Source organism: Oncorhynchus gorbuscha, unplaced genomic scaffold, assembly GCF_021184085.1.
Source record: "Oncorhynchus gorbuscha isolate QuinsamMale2020 ecotype Even-year unplaced genomic scaffold, OgorEven_v1.0 Un_scaffold_551, whole genome shotgun sequence".
Classification (NCBI taxonomy): Eukaryota; Metazoa; Chordata; class Actinopteri; order Salmoniformes; family Salmonidae; genus Oncorhynchus; species Oncorhynchus gorbuscha.
The window spans coordinates 307,628-320,014 of NW_025745380.1; the positions used below are offsets into that span (position 1 = coordinate 307,628).

At 43.7% G+C, this 12,387-nt stretch overlaps 1 pseudogene; it reads left to right on the plus strand.

Annotated features, from left to right (window-relative positions):
* Positions 1–5,626: 5,626 nt before the first annotated feature.
* Positions 5,627–12,387, plus strand: part of LOC124018609 — a 45,138-nt pseudogene continuing 38,377 nt past the window's right edge.

The window sequence follows — 12,387 nt, forward strand, 5'->3', positions numbered from 1 at the left end:
CAAGGAGAAGACTGATCAGAGATGCAGCCAAGAGGCCCATGATCACTCTGGATGAACTGCAGAGATCTACACCTGAGGTGGGAGACTCTGTCCATAGGACAACAATCAGTCATATATTGCACAAATCTGGCCTTTATGGAAGAGTGGCAAGAAGAAAGCCATTTCTTAAAGATATCCATAAAAAGTGTTGTTTAAAGTTTGCCACAAGCCACCTGGGAGACACACCAAATGTGGAAGAAGGTGCTCTGGTCAGATGAAACCAAAATTGAACTTTTTGGCAACAATGCAAAATGTTATGTTTGGCGTAAAAGCAACACAGCTCATCACCCTGAACACACCATCCCCACTGTCAAACATGGTGGTGGCAGCATCATGGTTTGGGCCTGCTTTTCTTCAGCAGGGACAGGGAAGATGGTTAAAATTGATGGGAAGATGTATGGAGCCAAATACAGGACCATTCTGGAAGAAACCCTGATGGAGTTTGCAAAAGACCTGAGACTGAGACGGAGATTTGTCTTCCAACAAGACAATGATCCAAAACATAAAGCAAAATCTACAATGGAATGGTTCAAAAATAAACATATCCAGGTGTTAGAATGGCCAAGTCAAAATCCAGACCTGAATCCAATCGAGAATCTGTGGAAAGAACTGAAAACTGCTGTTCACAAATGTTCTCCATCCAACCTCACTGAGCTCGAGCTGTTTTGCAAGGAGGAATGGGAAAAATTTCAGTCTCTCGATGTGCAAAACTGATAGAGACATACCCCAAGCGACTTACAGCTGTAATCGCAGCAAAAGGTGGCGCTACAAAGTATTAACTTAAGGGGGCTGAATAATTTTGCACGCTCCAATTTTTCAGTTTTTGATTTGTTAAAAAAGTTTGAAATTGTCAGGATTTGGCCAGGGTTGTTCCGGTTTTTGGTCACTAGATGCCCCCATTGTGCCTTTTGACCTTTTGTTTTCCCTTGATCCCCATTATTATTTGCACCTGTGCCTCGTTTCCCCTGATTGTATTTAAACCCTTTGTTTTCCTCAGTCCTTTGCTCTGTGTTTGTATGTTAGCACCCAGCCCTAGTACTCTGTGAACTCTTATTGATCCTGGTGGACTCTCTTGTGGAATTCTGTTTTTTTTTGTTCTTGTTTGTTTGTTTTTGAGTATCTTTTGAGGCTTTTTGTGCTTTACCTTCCACCTTGTGGATTTACCTTTTTGTCTTGGAGGATTACCTTTGTTCTTGTGGAATTCCTTTTGAGGTTGTGGAGTTACATGTTTTCCTGAAGGACTTCACTTTTTACTTCATTAAATACACCGTCTCAAGTACTGCTGTGTCTGCCTCATCTTCTGGGTTCTGCCGACTATTCGTGGCTCAGTTGGTTAAGTGACTGTTTCTCACTCCAGAGACCTGGGTTCGTAACCGGGTCCTGACAGGGCCGAATACTTTCGCAAGGCACTGTACTACCTCAATCAGCCTGGTGTCTGTATGTAGCCTCGCTACTGTATATAGCCTGTCTTTTTACTGTTGTTTTATTTCTTTACTTACCTATTGTTCACCTAATACCTTTTTTTTGCACTGTTGGTTAGAGCCTGTTAAGTAAGCATTTCACTGCAAGGTCTACTACACCTGTTGTATTCAGCATTTCACTGTAAGGTCTACTACACCTGTTGTATTCAGCATTTCACTGTAAGGTCTACTACACCTGTTGTATTCAGCATTTCACTGTAAGGTCTACTACACCTGTTGTATTCAGCATTTCACTGTAAGGTCTACTACACCTGTTGTATTCAGCATTTCACTGTAAGGTCTACTACACCTGTTGTATTCAGCATTTCACTGTAAGGTCTACTACACCTGTTGTATTCAGCATTTTCACTGTAAGGTCTACTACACCTGTTGTATTCAGCATTTCACTGTAAGGTCTACTACACCTGTTGTATTCAGCATTTCACTGTAAGGTCTACTACACCTGTTGTATTCAGCATTTCACTGTAAGGTCTACTACACCTGTTGTATTCAGCATTTCACTGTAAGGTCTACTACACCTGTTGTATTCAGCATTTCACTGTAAGGTCTACTACACCTGTTGTATTCAGCATTTCACTGTAAGGTCTACTACACCTGTTGTATTCAGCATTTCACTGTAAGGTCTGTTGTATTCAGCATTTCACTGTAAGGTCTACTACACCTGTTGTATTCAGCATTTCACTGTAAGGTCTGTTGTATTCAGCATTTCACTGTAAGGTCTACTACACCTGTTGTATTCAGCATTTCACTGTAAGGTCTACTACACCTGTTGTATTCAGCATTTCACTGTAAGGTCTGTTGTATTCAGCATTTCACTGTAAGGTCTACTACACCTGTTGTATTCAGCATTTCACTGTAAGGTCTACTACACCTGTTGTATTCAGCATTTCACTGTAAGGTCTACTACACCTGTTGTATTCAGCATTTCACTGTAAGGTCTACTACACCTGTTGAATTACACCTGTTGGCGCAGCAAATTTCTTTGATTTGATCTACTACACCTGTTGTATTCAGCATTTCACTGTAAGGTCTACTACACCTGTTGTATTCAGCATTTCACTGTAAGGTCTACTACACCTGTTGTATTCAGCATTTCACTGTAAGGTCTACTACACCTGTTGTATTCAGCATTTCACTGTGAGTGAGGTCTACTACACCTGTTGTTATTCAGCATTTCACTGTAAGGGTCTACTACACCTGTTGTATTCAGCATTTCACTGTAGTGGTCTACTACACCTGTTGTATTGAGTGACCTGCACGTGACAAATGATCTTTGTAGTTGATTTGATTTAAACCCTCATTTAATTGATATCTGCCTCAGTAGTATAGATCTCACTGATCTACACTGACATCACTGTTTCTCTGATGAACTTTGTCCCATTTGGGATGTTGGTTGTATAGATGTAGAACTGTTGTTACTGTGAGTGACCTGTCAATAGTATAGATGTAGAACTGTTGTTACTGTGAGTGACCTGTCAGTAGTATAGATGTAGGCCTGTTGTTACTGTGAGTGACCTGTCAGTAGTATAGATGTGGGCCTGTTGTTACTGTGAGTGACCTGTCAATAGTATAGATGTAGAACTGTTGTTACTGTGAGTGACCTGTCAATAGTATAGATGTAGAACTGTTGTTACTGTGAGTGACCTGTCAGTAGTATAGATGTAGGCCTGTTGTTACTGTGAGTGACCTGTCAGTAGTATAGATGTAAGCCTGTTGTTACTGTGAGTGACCTGTCAGTAGTATAGATGTAAGCCTGTTGTTACTGTGAGTGACCTGTCAGTAGTATAGATGTAGAACTGTTGTTACTGTGAGTGACCTGTCAGTAGTATAGATGTAGAACTGTTGTTACTGTGAGTGACCTGTCAGTAGTATAGATGTAGAACTGTTGTTACTGTGAGTGACCTGTCAATAGTATAGATGTAGAACTGTTGTTACTGTGAGTGACCTGTCAATAGTATAGATGTAGAACTGTTGTTACTGTGAGTGACCTGTCAATAGTATAGATGTAAGCCTGTTGTTACTGTGAGTGACCTGTCAATAGTATAGATGTAAGCCTGTTGTTACTGTGAGTGACCTGTCAATAGTATAGATGTAAGCCTGTTGTTACTGTGAGTGACCTGTCAGTAGTATAGATGTAGAACTGTTGTTACTGTGAGTGACCTGTCAGTAGTATAGATGTAGAACTGTTGTTACTGTGAGTGACCTGTCAGTAGTATAGATGTAGGCCTGTTGTTACTGTGAGTGACCTGTCAATAGTATAGATGTAGAACTGTTGTTACTGTGAGTGACCTGTCAATAGTATAGATGTAGAACTGTTGTTACTGTGAGTGACCTGTCAATAGTATAGATGTAGAACTGTTGTTACTGTGAGTGACCTGTCAATAGTATAGATGTAGAACTGTTGTTACTGTGAGTGACCTGTCAATAGTATAGATGTAAGCCTGTTGTTACTGTGAGTGACCTGTCAATAGTATAGATGTAGAACTGTTGTTACTGTGAGTGACCTGTCAATAGTATAGATGTAGAACTGTTGTTACTGTGAGTGACCTGTCAATAGTATAGATGTAGAACTGTTGTTACTGTGAGTGCAATCCACATAGACTGGGCCCAATCAGAGGATAATATATTTTATTGTGTAATTGTTCAATCAAATACACGTATGGTAGTCTGAGGATACGTGTTTTAATGATATTGTGGAAGGTGGGTTACATTCAGACTCAGTTCCAGTTAGTCCTATGGGTCTATGATTTGTACCTGTATAATCATCAGGAAATTAAAAGCTTTCCCTGAGGTGTATCCTTGGGTGGCTTCTTCAGAAGCCAGCTGTTCATACACATGCCTTGCCTGAAGCAGGTACATACCATAGAGACAACAGACACACTCCAGGGGGCAGTAAATCACCAACCTTGTCTTTACACCCTCAGACAACACCCTCAGACAACACCCTCAGACAACACCCTCCAGGGGGCAGTAAAATCACCAACCTTGTCTTTATACCTGTTCAGACAACACCCTCCAGGGGGCAGTAAAATCACCAACCTTGTCTTTATACCTGTTCAGACAACACCCTCCAGGGGGCAGTAAAATCACCAACCTTGTCTTTATACCTGTTCAGACAACACCCTCCAGGGGGCAGTAAAATCACCAACCTTGTCTTTATACCTGTTCAGACAACACCCTCCAGGGGGCAGTAAAGTACCAACCTTGTCTTTATACCTGTTCAGACAACACCCTTCAGGGGGCAGTAAATCACCAACCTTGTCTTTATACCTGTTCAGACAACACCCTCCAGGGGGCAGTAAATCACCAACCTTGTCTTTATACCTGTTCAGACAACACCCTCCAGGTGGAAGTATGCACACTTTTAGTTTGTATACTAACTACAGTGATTATGACAGTCCACCACAACCTAATAATAATAATAATAATAATAATAATGTATTAAAACTTCTATAGAGCTTTTAATTATATATATATATATATATATATCTCAACATACCTTGTCATGATACGGAAGGGGTGGGCAGCATTAAATCTCATCAACTGGTGTTTTCCATTTATTAGAAAATTGGAAAATGTTCTTTGCAGGAAAAGTGTCCTACACACAGAAATAGATAGAGGACTCATCTTTATGTGTGGTTTATTTGATGGAATATAAGTTTCCTAAGGCTTAGGTTGTTACGAGTGTACTGACATAAAAGGGTCATGTGACATCCAGATAACTTTGAGGGGGAAAAAAACACATTATATCGAAGTTGTGCCTGTTATTCACACACAAATCTGCCCTCTCATTGTCTAGAATGGTTCTACCTGATCTTGCCTCCTCCCACTGCCTTTAACACATTTATTTTCATTGTTAGATCAGCCACTTTAAATTCTGGTCAATATAATGAATAGTCTGTGCTACAACCCATAGGAATCCCCACCCACTTGACTACTTTAAAATGGCAGAAGAATGGTGGAAGCCTTCAATGGTGCTGCTCATACTAAAACAGCCTTTTGGCCACTAAAGGTCTCTGTCAATCTCTATGGTAATACCTCATAACAGACGCTCCTCATTGGTTGTTTTAAAATTATTCGACGTCGGGGGTTTCCGTTTCCTGTACGGTTGCTAAGTAACACTTCCTGTGCGTTGAACGTGTAGAAAAGTAAATAACGCCTAAACATGGTGCACTAATTGGGATTATTGGTAAATCGGAAATCGTTTTTCGCGTGAAAATAGTCTTACCTTTGAGAACTGTAGATTTAGCGGCAAAAATCATGACACTGACAACGATTAAAGACGGCGAATACACCGCCACTGTCTACAAAATGGTGAGAAGTTGGTCGCTTGCATAGCTAACGTTTACATACCATGGATACCAACGCTTGCCATGATAGCAAGCTAGCTGATAATGAAACGGGTTATTTTAACTTGTGGTATTTTATCAAGTTATCGTGTTGATTATTTAGCGAATTCAAGCTAGCTAACGTCACAATACGAATGTCACAAATTGGGGCTATAGCAGGCTAGCTAACTTTGATTAAGCTAGCCTGACAGACCCTTCAATTTCAAGACTCATGCTATAGCCTAGTGTGTGACAACATAGCTAGCTAGATAGCTAATTTATTATTTTATAACTAGCTGCTAACTCTGTTCTCCTATAGATCAAAGATGGGCGGTATGGAGAGGCTGTCCACATCCTCAGCAATGAACTGCAGAAACAGATGAAGGTAGTGAGTGTGTGTGTGTGTGTGTGTGTGTGTGTGTGTGTGTGTGTGTGTGTGTGTGTGTGTGTGTGTGTGTGTGTGTGTGTGTGTGTGTGTGTGTGTGTGTGTGTGTGTGTGTGTGCTCCCAGATCTGTTGTCTCCTCCTATAGCCTGGTCTCAGATCTGTTTTCTCCTTCTATAGCCTGGTCCCAGGTCTGTTGTCTCCTTCTATAGCCTGGTCCCAGATCTGTTTTCTCCTTCTATAGGCTGGTCTCAGATCTGTTTTCTCCTTCTATAGCCTGGTCCCAGGTCTGTTGTCTCCTATAGCCTGGTCCCAGATCTGTTTTCTCCTTCTATAGCCTGGTCCCAGGTCTGTTGTCTCCTTCTATAGCCTGGTCTCAGATCTGTTTTCTCCTTCTATAGCCTGGTCCCAGGTCTGTTGCCTCCTTCTATAACCTGGTCCCAGATCTGTTGTCTCCTTCTATAGCCTAGTCTCAGATCTGTTTTCTCCTTCTATAACCTGGTCCCAGATCTGTTTTCTCCTTCTATAGCCTGGTCTCAGATCTGTTTTCTCCTTCTATAGCCTGGTCTCAGATCAGTTGTCTCCTTCTATAGCCTGGTCCCAGGTCTGTTGTCTCCTTCTATAGCCTGGTCTCAGATCTGTTTTCTCCTTCTATAGCCTGGTCTCAGATCTGTTGTCTCCTTCTATAGCCTGGTCCCAGGTCTGTTGTCTCCTTCTATAACCTGGTCCCAGGTCTGTTGTCTCCTTCTATAGCCTGGTCCCAGATTTGTTTTCTCCTTCTATAGCCTGGTCTCAGATCTGTTTTCTCCTTCTATAGCCTGGTCCCAGGTCTGTTGTCTCCTATAGCCTGGTCCCAGATCTGTTTTCTCCTTCTATAGCCTGGTCCCAGGTCTGTTGTCTCCTTCTATAGCCTGGTCTCAGATCTGTTGTCTCCTTCTATAGCCTGGTCTCAGATCTGTTGTCTCCTTCTATAGCCTGGTCTCAGATCTGTTGTCCGCCCTGTGCAACTGGGTACTGGACTTCCTGACGGGCCGCCCCCAGGTGGTGAGGGTAGGCAACAACATCTCCTCCCCGCTGATCCTCAACACGGGGGCCCCACAAGGGTGCGTTCTGAGCCCTCTCCTGTACTCCCTGTTCACCCACGACTGCGTGGCCACGCACGCCTCCAACTCAATCATCAAGTTTGCGGACGACACAACAGTGGTAGGCTTGATTACCAACAACGACGAGACGGCCTACAGGGAGGAGGTGAGGGCCCTTGGAGTGTGGTGTCAGGAAAATAACCTCACACTCAACGTCAACAAAACTAAGGAGATGATTGTGGACTTCAGGAAACAGCAGAGGGGAACACCCCCTATCCACATCGATGGAACAGTAGTCCCAGGGTAGCTAGTTTTAAGTTCCTCGGCATACACATCACAGACAAACTGAATTGGTCCACTCACACTGACAGCGTCGTGAAGAAGGCGCAGCAGCGCCTATTCAACCTCAGGAGGCTGAAGAAATTCGGCTTGTCACCAAAAGCACTCACAAACTTCTACAGATGCACAATCGAGAGCATCCTGGCGGGCTGTATCACCGCCTGGTACCAACTGTCCGCCCTCAACAAAAGGCTCTCCAGAGGGTAGTGAGGACTGCACAACGCATCACTGGGGGCAAACTACCTGCCCTCCAGGACACCTACACCACCCGTTGTTACAGGAAGGCCATAAAGATCATCAAGGACATCAACCACCCGAACCACTGCCTGTTCACCCCGCTATCATCCAGAAGGCGAGGTCAGTACAGGTGCATCAAAGCTGGGACCGAGAGACTGAAAAACAGCTTCTATCTCAAGGCCATCAGACTGTTAAATAGCCACCACTAACATTGAGTGGCTGCTGCCAACACACTGTCATTGACACTGACCCAACTCCAGCCATTTTAATAATGGGAATTGATGGGAAATGATGTAAATATATCACTAGCCACTTTAAACAATGCTACCTTATATAATGTTACTTACCCTACATTATTCATCTCATATACATATGTATATACTGTACTCTACAACATCGACTGCATCCTTATGTAACACATGTATCACTAGCCACTTTAACTATGCCACTTTGTTTACTTTGTCTACACACTCATCTCATATGTATATACTGTACTCGATACCATCTACTGTATGCTGCTCTGTACCATCACTCATTCATATATCCTTATGTACATATTCCTTATCCCCTTACACTGTGTATAAGACTGTAGTTTTGGAATTGTTAGTTAGATTACTTGTTGGTTATCACTGCATTGTCGGAACTAGAAGCACAAGCATTTCGCTACACTCGCATTAACATCTGCTAACCATGTGTATGTGACAAATAACATTTGATTTGATTTGATTTGATTTGTCTCCTTCTATAGCCTGGTCTCAGATCTGTTGTCTCCTTCTATAACCTGGTCCCAGGTCTGTTGTCTCCTTCTATAGCCTGGTCCCAGATCTGTTGTCTCCTTCTATAGCCTGGTCTCAGATCTGTTGTCTCCTTCTATAGCCTGGTCTCAGATCTGTTTTCTCCTTCTATAGCCTGGTCCCAGGTCTGTTGCCTCCTTCTATAACCTGGTCCCAGATCTGTTTTCTCCTTCTATAGCCTGGTCCCAGGTCTGTTGTCTCCTTCTATAGCCTGGTCTCAGATCTGTTTTCTCCTTCTATAGCCTGGTCCCAGGTCTGTTGCCTCCTTCTATAACCTGGTCCCAGATCTGTTGTCTCCTTCTATAGCCTAGTCTCAGATCTGTTTTCTCCTTCTATAACCTGGTCCCAGATCTGTTTTCTCCTTCTATAGCCTGGTCTCAGATCTGTTTTCTCCTTCTATAGCCTGGTCTCAGATCAGTTGTCTCCTTCTATAGCCTGGTCCCAGGTCTGTTGTCTCCTTCTATAGCCTGGTCTCAGATCTGTTTTCTCCTTCTATAGCCTGGTCTCAGATCTGTTGTCTCCTTCTATAGCCTGGTCCCAGGTCTGTTGTCTCCTTCTATAACCTGGTCCCAGGTCTGTTGTCTCCTTCTATAGCCTGGTCCCAGATTTGTTTTCTCCTTCTATAGCCTGGTCTCAGATCTGTTTTCTCCTTCTATAGCCTGGTCCCAGGTCTGTTGTCTCCTATAGCCTGGTCCCAGATCTGTTTTCTCCTTCTATAGCCTGGTCCCAGGTCTGTTGTCTCCTTCTATAGCCTGGTCTCAGATCTGTTGTCTCCTTCTATAGCCTGGTCTCAGATCTGTTGTCTCCTTCTATAGCCTGGTCTCAGATCTGTTGTCCGCCCTGTGCAACTGGGTACTGGACTTCCTGACGGGCCGCCCCCAGGTGGTGAGGGTAGGCAACAACATCTCCTCCCCGCTGATCCTCAACACGGGGGCCCCACAAGGGTGCGTTCTGAGCCCTCTCCTGTACTCCCTGTTCACCCACGATCTGCCACGCACGCCTCCAACTCAATCATCAAGTTTGCGGACGACACAACAGTGGTAGGCTTGATTACCAACAACGACAGACGGCCTACAGGGAGGAGGTGAGGGCCCTTGGAGTGTGGTGTCAGGAAAATAACCTCACACTCAACGTCAACAAAACTAAGGAGATGATTGTGGACTTCAGGAAACAGCAGAGGGAACACCCCTATCCACATCGATGGAACAGTAGTGGAGAGGGTCTAGTTTTAAGTTCCTCGGCATACACATCACAGACAAACTGAATTGGTCCTCACACTGACAGCGTCGTGAAGAAGGCGCAGCAGCGCCTATTCAACCTCAGGAGGCTGAAGAAATCTGCTTGTCACCAAAAGCACTCACAAACTTCTACAGATGCACAATCGAGAGCATCCTGGCAGGGCTGTATCACCGCCTGGTACGGCAACTGCTCCGCCCTCAACCGTAAGGCTCTCCAGAGGGTAGTGAGGACTGCACAACGCATCACCGGGGGCAAACTACCTGCCCTCCAGGACACCTACACCACCCGTTGTTACAGGAAGGCCATAAAGATCATCAAGGACATCAACCACCGAACCACTGCCTGTTCACCCCGCTATCATCCAGAAGGCGAGGTCAGTACAGGTGCATCAAAGCTGGGACCGAGAGACTGAAAAACAGCTTCTATCTCAAGGCCATCAGACTGTTAAATAGCCACCACTAACATTGAGTGGCTGCTGCCAACACACTGTCATTGACACTGACCCAACTCCAGCCATTTTAATAATGGGAATTGATGGGAAATGATGTAAATATATCACTAGCCACTTTAAACAATGCTACCTTATATAATGTTACTTACCCTACATTATTCATCTCATATACATATGTATATACTGTACTTACAACATCGACTGCATCCTTATGTAACACATGTATCACTAGCCACTTTAACTATGCCACTTTGTTTACTTTGTCTACACACTCATCTCATATGTATATACTGTACTCGATACCATCTACTGTATGCTGCTCTGTACCATCACCATTCATATATCCTTATGTACATATTCCTTATCCCCTTACACTGTGTATAAGACTGTAGTTTTGGAATTGTTAGTTAGATTACTTGTTGGTTATCACTGCATTGTCGGAACTAGAAGCACAAGCATTTCGCTACACTCGCATTAACATCTGCTAACCATGTGTATGTGACAAATAACATTTGATTTGATTTGATTTGATTTGTCTCCTTCTATAGCCTGGTCTCAGATCTGTTGTCTCCTTCTATAACCTGGTCCCAGGTCTGTTGTCTCCTTCTATAGCCTGGTCCCAGATCTGTTGTCTCCTTCTATAGCCTGGTCTCAGATCTGTTGTCTCCTTCTATAGCCTGGTCTCAGATCTGTTTTCTCCTTCTATAGCCTGGTCCCAGGTCTGTTGCCTCCTTCTATAACCTGGTCCCAGGTCTGTTGTCTCCTTCTATAGCCTGGTCCCAGGTCTGTTGTCTCCTTCTATAGCCTGGTCCCAGGTCTGTTGACTCCTTCTATAGCCTGGTCCCAGGTCTGTTGTCTCCTTCTATAGCCTGGTCCCAGGTCTGTTGTCTCCAATAGCCTGGCCCCAGATCTATCGTCTCCTTCTATAGCCTGCTCCCAGATCAGTTTGTGCTATTGCCAACTCCATTGCTGTCACCGGCAAGCCAATGTTTAGCTTGCTAATGAGTGACTTGTCATGATAGCTTGTGATGATAGCACAAACAGACTGTCCCTCAGACTATTTCATTGGACAATACATCTAGGGCTCGATTCAATCCGTATCTGCAAAGTTAATCGCTATAGCGTTCTTTAAATTTTAAAGGTAATTTTCAATTACCTATAGACAATATATGCAGCGTTTACCGTGACTGCAATCTCATGGAATGCGGGAACATTACCTTTAAATGTCAATCGCCATATAGTGCTGAACTTGGGCGATATGGATTGAATGGAGTCCGTAATCTTCTTATTCTCCTCCTCCTCTACCTTCTCCTCCTCCTCCCAGTCACGGGCAGCCCTGTCTCTGCTAGGCTACTGCTACTACCACATGCAGGACTTCACCAACGCAGCAGAGTGCTATGAGCAGCTGACCCAGCTACACCCCGAGGTGGAGGAGTACAGGCTGTATTACGCCCAGTCTCTGTACGGGGCCTGTGCCTACCCCGAGGCCATGAAGGCTACCTTTCTATTGGACAACCCTACCAGCCACACCAAGGTACACTTCCTACATCAAGTTATAATACCAAGGTAGAGGTAGAATCAGTGCTTCATTTGAGCCGGATCCTGCCACAACAGGACCCAGAACCTCTCAGTTTTGGACTGTTTTGATCCGGAACCTCTCCTGCCCCACCAGGTAGAGTTATAATGTTTACTACCAGGTAGAGTTATAATGTTTACTACCAGGTAGAGTTATAATGTTTACTACCAGATAGAGTCATAATGTTTACTACCAGGTAGAGTTATAATGTTTACTACCAGGTAGAGTTATAATGTTTACTACCAGGTAGAGTTATAATGTTTACTACCAGGTAGAGTTATAATGTTTACTACCAGATAGAGTTATAATGTTTACTACCAGGCAGAGTTATAATGTTTACTACCAGGTATAGTTATAATGTTTACTACCAGGTAGAGTTATAATGTTTACTACCAGGTAGAGTTATAATGTTTACTACCAGGTAGAGTCATAATGTTT